We start from the raw sequence: 11,652 nt of genomic DNA, 5'->3' as shown, positions 1-11,652 counted from the left end.
GTTGAAGAATTTCTTGTGTTTCTATTTGTAGGTCTTGAACTTCATTAAGTTCAATTCTTCTTTCACTGTCCTTTTCTAAGATAAACTCTTTTCTAAGAAAGTGGCATGCCTACTAACAAATACCTTTTGTTCAGTATGGTGATAGAAGAGATATCCAATACTTTCTTTGGAATAACCTATAAATGTACATTTATCTGATCTAGCACTTAGCTATGTCCAAAATTTCTTTTGACATATGCTTGGCAGCCCCATATTTTAAAATATTTAAGATTGGGCTTTCTACCTCTCCATATCTCATATGGAGTACTAGATACAGATTTTGAAGGTATCCTGTTTAGCACATATGTAGCAGTTTCTAAGGCATAACCCCAGAAAGAAATAGGAAGATCTGTAAGCACATCATGGACCTTACCATATCTAATAGAGTATGATTCCTCCGTTCAGCTACACCATTTAGTTGTGGCGTATACGGAGGTGTCCATTCAGAGAGAATGCCCTTTTCTTTAAGATGATTTAAAAATTCACTAGAAAGGTATTCACCTCTTCGATCAGATCGAAGGATTTTAATACACTTTCCAGTTTGTTTTTCAACCATACTTTGATACTCTTTAAACTTATCAAAGGCTTCGTATTTATGTTTCATAAGATACACAAATCCGAACCTTGATAAATCATCAGTGAATGTGATGAAGTAAGTGTTGACCCCCTAATGGATTTTGATGAATACAAAACACTAGAGTATAATTCCATTTATCTTAACAATTTAATTGAGAATTTCATGTATTTTATTAAGAATATTGTTAAGAAATGTCTAGGCAAGTTCCCATGATCTTTTAAGGACTTATTGAAGAATTTTTGAGATGAAAGAAAAAGTTCAGGGACAGCCGAGACGTCTCCGGGTTGTCTCAGAGACGTCTCTGGCACAAACAGGAAGAACTGGCACGTCTGGAGACGTCCCCGGCACCTGCCAGGTCGTCCCCGCGATAGCGGAGTCGACTCTCTCAGTAGCGGAGTCGACTCTCTCAGTGGCGGCAGAAAGGCAATTTTCAAGAGATATGCGCGAGACGTCCCCACCGTACGTGGAGTCGTCCTCGCAAGTAAAAAGCAGACTTCCCGAGTCGTCCCCGAGGTAGCGGAGTCGGCTCTCTCAGCGTTTTCCAGAGGATGTCATTTTCGGTGATAAGGCAGCGGAGACGTCCCCTGAAAGAGCGGAGTCGACTCTCTCAGAGAATTCCAGAAGACATGTTTTTCGGAGTTATAACAGCGGAGTCGTCCCCAAGGCAGCGGAGTCGTCCCCATGCAAAAAGTGCAAACAAGCCGAGACGTCCCCGTAAAGTACAGAGACGACCCTCTCAGAAAAACAGAAAAACAAGGATTCAAACAATACAATTCCAGAGTCGTCCCCGTAAAGTGCCGAGTCGACCCCAAACAAAGTGAAAAGTAAATTTATACAGCCGAGACGTCTCGCGTTGAAGCGGAGACGTCTCCGGAGCGCCTGGGACGCGACTGACAACTTTTGCAGGTTTGGTTTGAATTTCAAATCTCTTTTACTTTATCTCTAACGGCTATATTTGCTTTTTGGGCTATAAAAGGGACCTCTTAAGTGCTTCTCAACAACTCTTCACCAACCAAAAGCTAGATCATTTAAGAGAGAAGCAAGAGAGAGAAGTTCAAGGGAGTGAGTGCATTCAAGTGAAGAAATCAAGTGCTTTCAAGCTTCCCAAGTGATTTCAAGCTCAACCACTCTCTTCCGCTCGGGATTCAAAGCTCATACTCAAGCCTACGCGATCCACATCGGAGAATCATCATTTCCCACGCTTCCAACGGCAAAAGATTCTTCCGGGTTCTATTGTTTATCATTGTCATATTTGCTTATTTAGAGCTTTTCAATCCTTTGTAAAACCTTTCATTGTGGTGCTTGTTCCAGTCAAGGGACTTGGAACAAGGGAAAGGCGTCCCAAGCCTAAGTGAAATTGGGGGTTATAGGGTTTGTTGTTAGCCCGGTGTAAAACAACGAGTTGGGTAGTGAACTCGCAAAACTACCGTACTGTAATCGTGGATTATAGTGGAAATTCCAAAGGTGCTTTGGGAAGTGGATGTAGGAGCAGTGGAGGCTCCGAACCACTATAAAAGCTTGTATTTGCGATTGTTTGTCTTCATAGTTTACTTTAGCTTTAGCTCATACATTTGTGTTTTTATTTTTTAATTAGACAAAAGTTTTAAAACACCCAATTCACCCCCCCCTCTTGGGTGACCATCTCTGGGCAACAGTAAGAGTATCCACCTCTGGCTGGAGTTGTCATAGGACCACATACATCTGTATGTATAAGTCCTAATAACTCACTTGCCCTTTCTCCATGTCCAGTGAATGGAGACTTGGTCATTTTTTCCATAAGACAAGATTCACAAGTTCCTAATGATTCATAATCATAAGGATCAAAGAAACTCTTCTTTGTATAACTTGTTGATTCTTGATTCACTTATGTGACCAAAGTCGGCAATGCAAAGGAGGGTATTATTCACTTCCTCTCTCTTTCTTTTATTGCTTTTATTAATATGAAAGACATTGTCATTAAGTAATAAAACTAGAAGACCATTTTCCATAATGCCATTGCAAGATGCTTATTAGAAAAATAAAATAGAGCAATCATTGCCCTTTTCATTAATTTCAAAACCTTTCTTTAACAAACAAAGGAATGGAAATTACATTTCTAATAATTTTAGGCATATAATAACAATCTTTCTAATTGTAGGAGCTTTTCCGAAGGCAATTCCAAGTTGTAGGTTCCAACAGCTTCAGCCTGGATGGACTCTCCTCCAGCGCCATACAGCTCGAAGTCACCTTTCTTCAAAATTTTAATTTTCTGTAGTCCATGCAAAGATTTGCAAATGTGAAAACCACAGCCGGTATCCAATACCCATGAATTTGAATTTGAAGAACTTAATGACAAGTTGGCATGTAACATAAACATACCTTTTGATGCAACTCTTGCATCGGTCTTCATACTTGCAAGAAAACTCTTGCAATTCCTTTTCCCAGTGGCCAGCTTTGCCGCAATGAAAACAGGTACTTGATCCGGAGTTTTTCTTTCCTTTTTTCTTTTTGATGCTACTCTTGGGGTTCAATCGTTTCTTAGAACCCTTATTTCCCGATTTCCTCATAGAGGTGCTATTTATAAGAAGGAGTGGACTTTATCCTTCTTAATATGCCCTTCAGCTGTTTTGAGTATATTTAACAGCTCAGGCAGGGAGGTGTTCAGCTTGTTCATGTGAAAGTTCACAACAAACTGAGAGAATGAATTAGGCAGTGATTGCAGGATCAAATCCTGACTGAGCTCACTATCCATAGCAAAACCTAATTGACTTAATCTGGTGATCAAGTCTATAACCATAAGAACATGGTTTTGCACTGGAGTTCCTTCATTCATTCTAGCACGGAACAACTGCTTAGATATCTCATACCTAGCAATCCTGCTTTGTTCTCCATACAACTCTTTTAAATTGAGAAGTATGGATTGAGTGTCCATGCCTTCATGTTGCCTCTGTAATTCATTGTTCATAGAGGCAAGTATGATACATTTGACAGTCACACTGTCATTTTTCCACATCTTATGTGTGGCAACCTCCTCTTCTGTAGCATCATCCCCTAGATCTCCAAGATCAGGGGTTTCAAGTATATAGGAAATTTTCTCCTGAGTGAGTACTATCTTTAAATTCCTCAACCAGTCTACATAGTTTGGTCCGATCAACTTGTTGGCATCTAGATGCCTCTTAGTGAAAGTGAAGAAGCCATTTAATAATTCTACATATGCAAGAACAAAACTAATATAAGCAGACCAATCATGATGACATGTTTGCAACTAGATAAGGACTTTAATCTAATTTGTCTCCTACTATTTTTATCGAATATCATAGCCCTCTCCTATGATAAACGTGAAAATATAATTTTTCTTAGTAGGGTTGAGATCCTAATTCATCATAAAAGCCTTATGTTTACACAACAAACTCTTATAAGTTCAAAGGTAGGAAACTCTTTCCAATTGCATCTCATGCAATTCTCAACTTTATCTTGTCCTCTTAAAATACTTATTGCCTTGTGTTAGCACAACAAACAATAATATTTTAGTTAAGTCAAACCCTTCATTTTCATATAGTCATATTCGAATAATATTGCCCTTGTGGTTGCACAACAAGGCAATATATATTAAAATATGCCATAAGCATCTTAATGCACCAATACAGTATAACATCAGTCCCCATTGCAAGTCTTGTGTTAGCACAACAAACTAGCATGGATCTTGACATAATAATATCGAGGTATGAAGGAAGGCTATCAATAGTGTTATATCAATATTAAGCTTATTCATAATAGGCAATCAAACAATTGGCCAGGTAAGCAGGTGGGAGGCTCCCCTTACTCAGAGAGTAAGGTCCTAATTAAGTAACCACCTTTAGTGCTTTCCTTACACACCAATTAGATTAATTGTTCTAGAATGGGCTAGCTCAAAGTTTTTTAACACTATGACTTAATATAATTTTTATTGAGGGCTTACTAGTCTCTAGCACATTCTTTAATTGTAACATACATTTAACATGTCTAAAATAAACTATTATGCATCATGGCTATCTCATAGCATGTATAAATCATAAGCAATTAATTAACATGCTTCAACATATTTTTATATGGAAAATTTCATATCATGATATTTTTATTGCATAACATATCATATATAATCATACATTTCAGCATTTCTCTAAGCATATGACATTACTATCTCATAGTAAATTAATAATCATACATCATACATAATTATTTGATTGAACCAATTAAGGATGGCTCTGATACCACTGAAGGGTTTTAGCATGTTATAATGCGCAGCAGAAGTTAGGAATTTTAAAAATTTCTTGATAAAGTTCCTTAACATAAAACCCTTATAAGCCAAGATCACCTTAATGGAAGCAATCAAATAATATAATATAAATACAGAAATAGAAGAATACCTCTAACGCTAATCCAATATGCAGAATTTTACTAGGTGCCCAAGTGTTCACCCTCCAACGTTGATCCACACGAAAACTTGATTTAAGTCTTAAGCTCCAAAGACTTTGATCCTTAATGCAGAATTCTTAAAGAACTCTAATGGCTTGCTTTCCTTTCTTCTATTTTTCTTTAACCTTCTAAAATCACTTCTAATCCTTTTGTCCTAAAGAAGACCACCTTGTCTTGGCTTAGGACACACTAGAAGCAATGCTAGAAAGAAAGAAACTAATGTAAGAAAGAAAGAAGAGAGGAGTGGGGTGGAGTTGGAATGATGAAACCCATGGAGTGCTAGCCTATTTATAATAGGTGTAGGGATGCATCTCCAAAGGATGCATCCCATCCACACATCCTTTCATGAAAGGACATCATCTAAGGGCCAATCAAATAAGAGGAGGTGCAGATCAAGTGAAGAGGTGTATCAAATGATATGTCCTTTCATGTGGTGCCATATTTTGACCAAGTCAACATCACATGCTAATCACATGTCCATCATGCCTTACCTCTTGATCTTTCATGATGATGATCCAAGGGCTCCAATGCAAGGCGCCATTTACTTGACCCATTATGTCTTCATCCAATGGTGGGATTAAGATCCAATGGTCAATTATGATAGCCATCCTCTAACCCAATCCAATTGGGTTAAACCAACTCTCCATTATGTCTTCATCCAACGGTAGATCAAGATCTAACGGTCTAGATTGAATGATTTATTAAATCTAATCCAATTAGACTCAAACCAAGCCAATTAGGTGCCAACTCTTGGCTAACCCATATTAGAAGATGATCTAATCAAATTAGATCAATTAAGAATCAGATTCGAATCCCAATTCGAATCAAGAGCTAAGGGTTTGCAACACCTGCTAGGATGTCTATCTTGCAAACATGATCTAATCCAATTAGACCCTTAATAAGTTTTCTTGTGTGTGACCCATTGGGTTCCATACTTAGCCAGCAATAGGTGTGAGTGCAAGTTGACCCAACTTGATTAGAACTCTTCTAATCGATTTAAGTCCAAACTGCGCGAACCTAAACTTAACAATTAGAATCCTTTCTAATTGGTGATCGAATTAAACTCTTTAATTCGATCAAATCTATAAGACAAGATTGACGTCTAGCAACGTGTCATGTCTACCCGAAAATATGGAATTTGGTAGAAATACCAAAAATACCCTTCAGTGGCAAGTTACCGTGCAATTCAATCCTTTAATCAAACTGCACCCCGAATATGTATATGAGTATGAATATATGTCAAACTCAATTTTATATTTCATATATTTCTCAATCTTCTAATGAATAATTCGAATAATGAAATATTAGAAACTCTTTTCTAATTTTCATTGTGCTTTGATCAAAGACTTTCTGAATTATCATATGATTTAGCAATAAATAGGATGCGATCTTCTCTTACTAGAAGTGATTAAATTTCTTGTTGACCTACTCATAACCTTCGTACACATTCCACCATATCTAGAAGGACCTCGTACATAACTTATTGTCATGAATGAGTGGAAACCAAAAATCATGGATTTATGTGCACAAGATACTATGGTGATCTCAGGTCAAAGGATCAGTTGCACAACTCCCACTAAGAGAATCATCTTTGACATGTAAGTAAGACTTCATAAGATTTCTCTTTGTAGGTCAATTCAGTGAACTCATTTCTCTAATGAGCACCCACATCTTTGTATTAGTGTCTCCACACAAGTGATTGGTGAGATCAATCACCCTCTGCATCGAGCATACATAAGATGTGCCAGTCTTTCCGGTTAAACATTGATCCTCGACTCAAATGTACCATGACTGGGAATATTTTAAGATTAGGATTTTAAGATTTTAGGTCTCACTAGTATGATCTCATCATAGCCTCAAAATCACTGTCTTAATCTAGAGGTTCATCACAAATATAATCAACAAGCATATGATGAAACACAATGCCTTTATTTATATTAAATGTCATGTACATGATTTAGAAAATCAAAAGGAAAATCCTTCACAATACATATTGCGATTGGCTTGTAGGGACTCTACTCTGTCACATACATATTGACCTCAATGGACTCCAATTCGGATTTCATGGCATTAAACCATTTCTCAGAATTAGACTTTGGCATAGCATCCATGCATGTGACGGGATCCTCTGTGTTCTCATCGAGACCAACCGGTTCGCCGTCCTGGACAGAAAACACATAGTATCTGTCCGGCTGATGCGGGTACTCTACCGGATCGCCTCACGGATGGTCTCTATAATGGGTTCTGAATCTGATCTAATCCAATCCGATTCTTTGTCTGTAACTGGTTCTTCTATACGTTGAACTTCCTTAAGTGCAACATCAGAGCTGTTCGCTCCTTCACCAAGGAACTCGCTTCTCAAGAAAAACGGCCCTATTACAGACAAACAACTTTTGCGTATCAGTATTATAGAAGTAATACCCTAAGATTTCTTTTGGATATCCGACGAAGAAACATTATCAGATTTGGATTCCAGCTTATCTGCTTTCAAACGTTTGACCATAGGCCTTATGATAAGAGTACAAAAGTGAAATTTTCAATATTATCTTAATTAGTATTATAGCTAATCTTTATTAATAAAATTAATTAATTAATGCTTTATTTGTGTTTGAGTGCAAGTAATTCAAAAGATTCAATAATGCTGGGTTTGAGCCCAATGCTTGGCGTTCCGAGCTCAACAAATCCTTAGCGTCTCATCTGAGCCTCACACCGCCCATCATCCGCACGCAATCCATTTCACTGTATCTAGATGCTTCAGCTAGCATAATGCCCGCGTTGTGGCATCAAACGTCTACAACCCGCCTCATTTAAAGCTCCCCTTCCGTTCGAGCAGGATTCATCCGTGAGGAGCTTCCCAGCGTCCGTCATCTCCAATCGTTTCATCTTCAAATTCCCAACGGCAGCGAGGGAAATCCAAAGCCAAACCGGCTCTTTCTTTCATCCGTGAAATAACTCCCCAAGCTCTTTTGGCTTCCAAGCAACAGAGAACCGTCCCAGCCATGAAGAGCATCCCAACCGATCGTGGCATCTCCTTAGAGTCCTTCCGTCTCCCCCGTTTCTTCCCAGCTTATCCACAAATCCAGCAGCTGTGAGGAGTCTTCTCAACTTCCCAACATAAATGTCTTCCCAGTTTCTCTTCCCAGCTTCTCATCTACCCGTGAAGCACATTCCCACAAACAGAGCATGCATCCGTGAGGAGTTTCCCCTGCATTTTGTGGCGATGTGCGGCAACTCCCAAACTTCTGCAACGTTCCCAGCTGAAGAGTCTCAAGCGATTCAACTTCATCCCGCATCTCAAGCAACCGGATCATCCCCAAACCTCCACGCGTCTCACCAGCCGCGCCTTCAACATGCTATAAAAGGGGGAGCTATCCGGTGGAGGAGGGGGCGGACGAAAGAGGAGGAGAAGCAGCCGACGGATCTAAGGGGGAGCCATCCGGAGCATCTCCTCTTCCAATCTTTCCAGCCGGGCGAGAGAGGAGAAGAAGCCACGAAGGAAGAGGCCACGGAACCAGAAGGGAGGACGGAGCAAAGAAGGGAGGCCACGGAACTCGGAAGCCATCTATCTGCATCTAGTCTTCCGATCTTCTCAGTCGGTGCTTGGGAGGAGAGAAGGCAGCCAGTTCCATTCAACTCCAAGCTTTTAATCCAGTCGAGCGAGAAAGAAGGGAGGCCACGGAACCCAGGGGAAGTCTTCAATTGCATCTTTCCTAGCCGGGCGAGAGAGGAGGAGAAGCATCCGGAGGAGAAAAGCCAAAGAAAAGAAAGAAAACAGAGTCCTCTGTTTTCTTAAGAGAAGAAAGAAAAAGAAAAAGGGATTTATGCTTATTTTATTTATTCTATGCTAATCCTTTTTATAAAAATGTTTGCATCTCATATGGATAGCTAAATCTTTTTTAACTAAGGCTAGGAAAAAGCCTAGCATTTTCTTCATGTATTTTCTTTAATCATCAATGGGATTTTAATGTTTTAGATTTGATTTATGGTGCAGTAGATTGATAGAAATTATTTCAAACTTATATATTTTCTTTGATTTGTTATTTCCCCCGGGTATAACAGATGCTTAGAAATCCCTGTAGTTTAAAATAGAATTACTGTAATGCTACCCATAAAACTAAATCTATTTTATTATGATTAATAGATGATTTTAAGAAAAGCATGATTAAGTGCTAGGCTGAATCCTTATGCCTTAGTTATATTTTTGTCAATCTGAATATTATTTAGCCTTTAGTTTTTGTTCACTGTCAAATTTCTGTGGATTCGATCTCGGACTCACCGAGAATATTACTTTGCTACACCTTATACTTGGGGTATTCTACATTTAATTTCCCTTTTTAAAAGAGCAAGATTAAAATCGTAGCAAGTTTTTGGCGCCGTTGCCGGGGATTTGCAACGTGCGAACGAGAACAAGGCTGAAATTTTCAATTTTTTATTTCTAGTTCTTCAATTTTTCTTTATTTTTAACACAGTTGAAATTTCAAATCTTTTCAGATTCAAGGGTGACACAAGCAGGACCAGTAACGAGGAAGATCAAGATCACATTTTTGGATTCCTGGAGTGAACGAACTCCGGCCGTGAGTATTTAAATTAATTTTCCTATTTTGTTCATAATAGTCCTATTTTTCCTAGATTAGAATTTTATTCTTGTTTAAAAAAATTAAAAAAAATAAATAAATAAATAAATAAATAAAAAAGAAAAAAAAATTTAGCTAGTTTGCTTGATCAACTATTCAACTGCAATTTAATGTCATGACATAAAGTGATAAATATCTTCTTGATTGTTGCATATAGTATAAAGCATTTGCATAAAATAAACTAAGGGCTGAACCCATTAAAAAGATAAGGTCGGGATTTCATCACTCGTCCTTAGCCCAAAAATCATCCCAGTGCATAAATATCCTAAGCCTAATTAAAATCAACTAGACGTTGGCCCCTAAGGATATTCGAGCTCAATAGGACGAAGACCACTGAAAGTTGCACCAATTTCGCTCTATGACCTCGGTCGATGTCTAGGCAAGCTTTGTCCCTCTAAGTGATTAAAGGGAGACAGTTTCTGTTCGAGGAAAGTGGGTTTTAAGTGGGACCTTTGCTACATGCATCGTGACCCCTCCACTTACCTGGGAGCTTACCTGGTCGACTAAGGTTAATAGACCGGATTGGAGGCTTAGGTGTCCTCTTCGACCCAGTTAGGAGCTATCTAGAATTTTTAGAAAAACCTTAGAAATTGTTGGGTGATGTTTTAATGCATGTTCTAATTAAACTTTTGTTTTACTGTATTAGGATGCTTGTGTAAAATAAAATAAAATAAAATAAAATAAAAAAATAAAAATAAAATAAAAAAATAAAAATAAAAAAAATAATAAATAAATAAAAAAAACTTAGTATATGCTATTGTGGGAGAGAGATAAATGAATAGATTATTTCGAGTTGAATCAAAAGATAAAATTTAATTTGTTCAAAATTCAAATAATCAAATGGAAGATAATGGTAGTAATCAGGGAGATAATGAATTTCAAGATGACTTACCTATTAGAACGCTTCGTGATTATCTACAACCCACTAGGACCAGTACCCCATCCTGTATGGTCATTCCTACTGCTGCGGGAGCTTTTGACATGAAACCAGGAATAATCCAATTACTCCCAAAGTTTCACGGACTTGATTCTGAAAGTCCCTATTTGCATCTTAAAGAATTTGATGAAGTATGTTCAACACTTCATTTCAATGATGTCACTGAAGAGGTAGTTAAGCTTAAGTTATTTCCTTTTTCTTTAAAAGAAAAAGCTAAATCATGGTTACACTCCTTAAGGCCTAGGACCATAGCTACTTGGCAAGAAATGACAAGAGAATTTTTAAAGAAATTCTTCCCAACACATAAAACAAACACACTTAGAAGAAATATCATGAAATTTGCACAAAAAGATGGAGAAACGTTTTTTCATTGTTGGGAAAGATTCAAGGACCTTCTACTTGCTTGCCCACATCATGGATATGAAATTTGGAGGGTCATTAGTTTCTTTTATGATGGTTTGTCCTCCAATATGAGACAATTTGTAGAAATGATGTGTAATGGTGAATTCATGAGTAAGGAACCAAATGAAGCCTGGGGATTATTTTGATCTTTTAGCAGAAAATGCACAAGCTTGGATACAACAGATAAAAATGAAAAATCAAAAATAGCAACCTAATGCAAAAGGAGGAATATATCTTATTAAAGATGATAATGATGTCAATGTAAAAATTGCTAATCTGACTAGGAAGGTTGAAGCCATGGAATTAAGCAAAGCCAATATAGGAAAAGCACAAACTATTGTTGAAAGTATATGTGGAATTTGCGAGAGTAATGCACATGTAACCAAGGATTGTCCTACAATCCCTGCTTTTCAAGAAGTGTTTGCATGATCAAGCAAATTTCACCAATACTTATAAAAGACCATTTCCAGAAACATATAATCCTAATTGGCGAAACCATCCCTAACTTTAGCTGGAGACATGGACCCACTGCCAATGAATCTCAAGGAAATTCTGTTCCTACTCCTTATGTGCCACCACATAGGAAATCCCTTGAAGATACTTTGCAAACCTTCATGCAAGGGTAGACT

General features: G+C 37.9%; 1 non-coding gene across 1 annotated transcript; it reads right to left on the bottom strand.

Moving 5' to 3' along the window:
* Positions 1-10,935: 10,935 nt before the first annotated feature.
* On the bottom strand, positions 10,936-11,042 carry LOC120108828. The gene has a single exon (XR_005510007.1). It is a non-coding gene; the product is annotated as a small nucleolar RNA R71 (small nucleolar RNA).
* Positions 11,043-11,652: the final 610 nt, after the last annotated feature.

This window comes from Phoenix dactylifera, unplaced genomic scaffold (assembly GCF_009389715.1).
Source record: "Phoenix dactylifera cultivar Barhee BC4 unplaced genomic scaffold, palm_55x_up_171113_PBpolish2nd_filt_p 001573F, whole genome shotgun sequence".
Taxonomy (NCBI): domain Eukaryota; kingdom Viridiplantae; phylum Streptophyta; class Magnoliopsida; order Arecales; family Arecaceae; genus Phoenix; species Phoenix dactylifera.
This window is presented reverse-complemented; position numbering and strand designations above follow the sequence as displayed.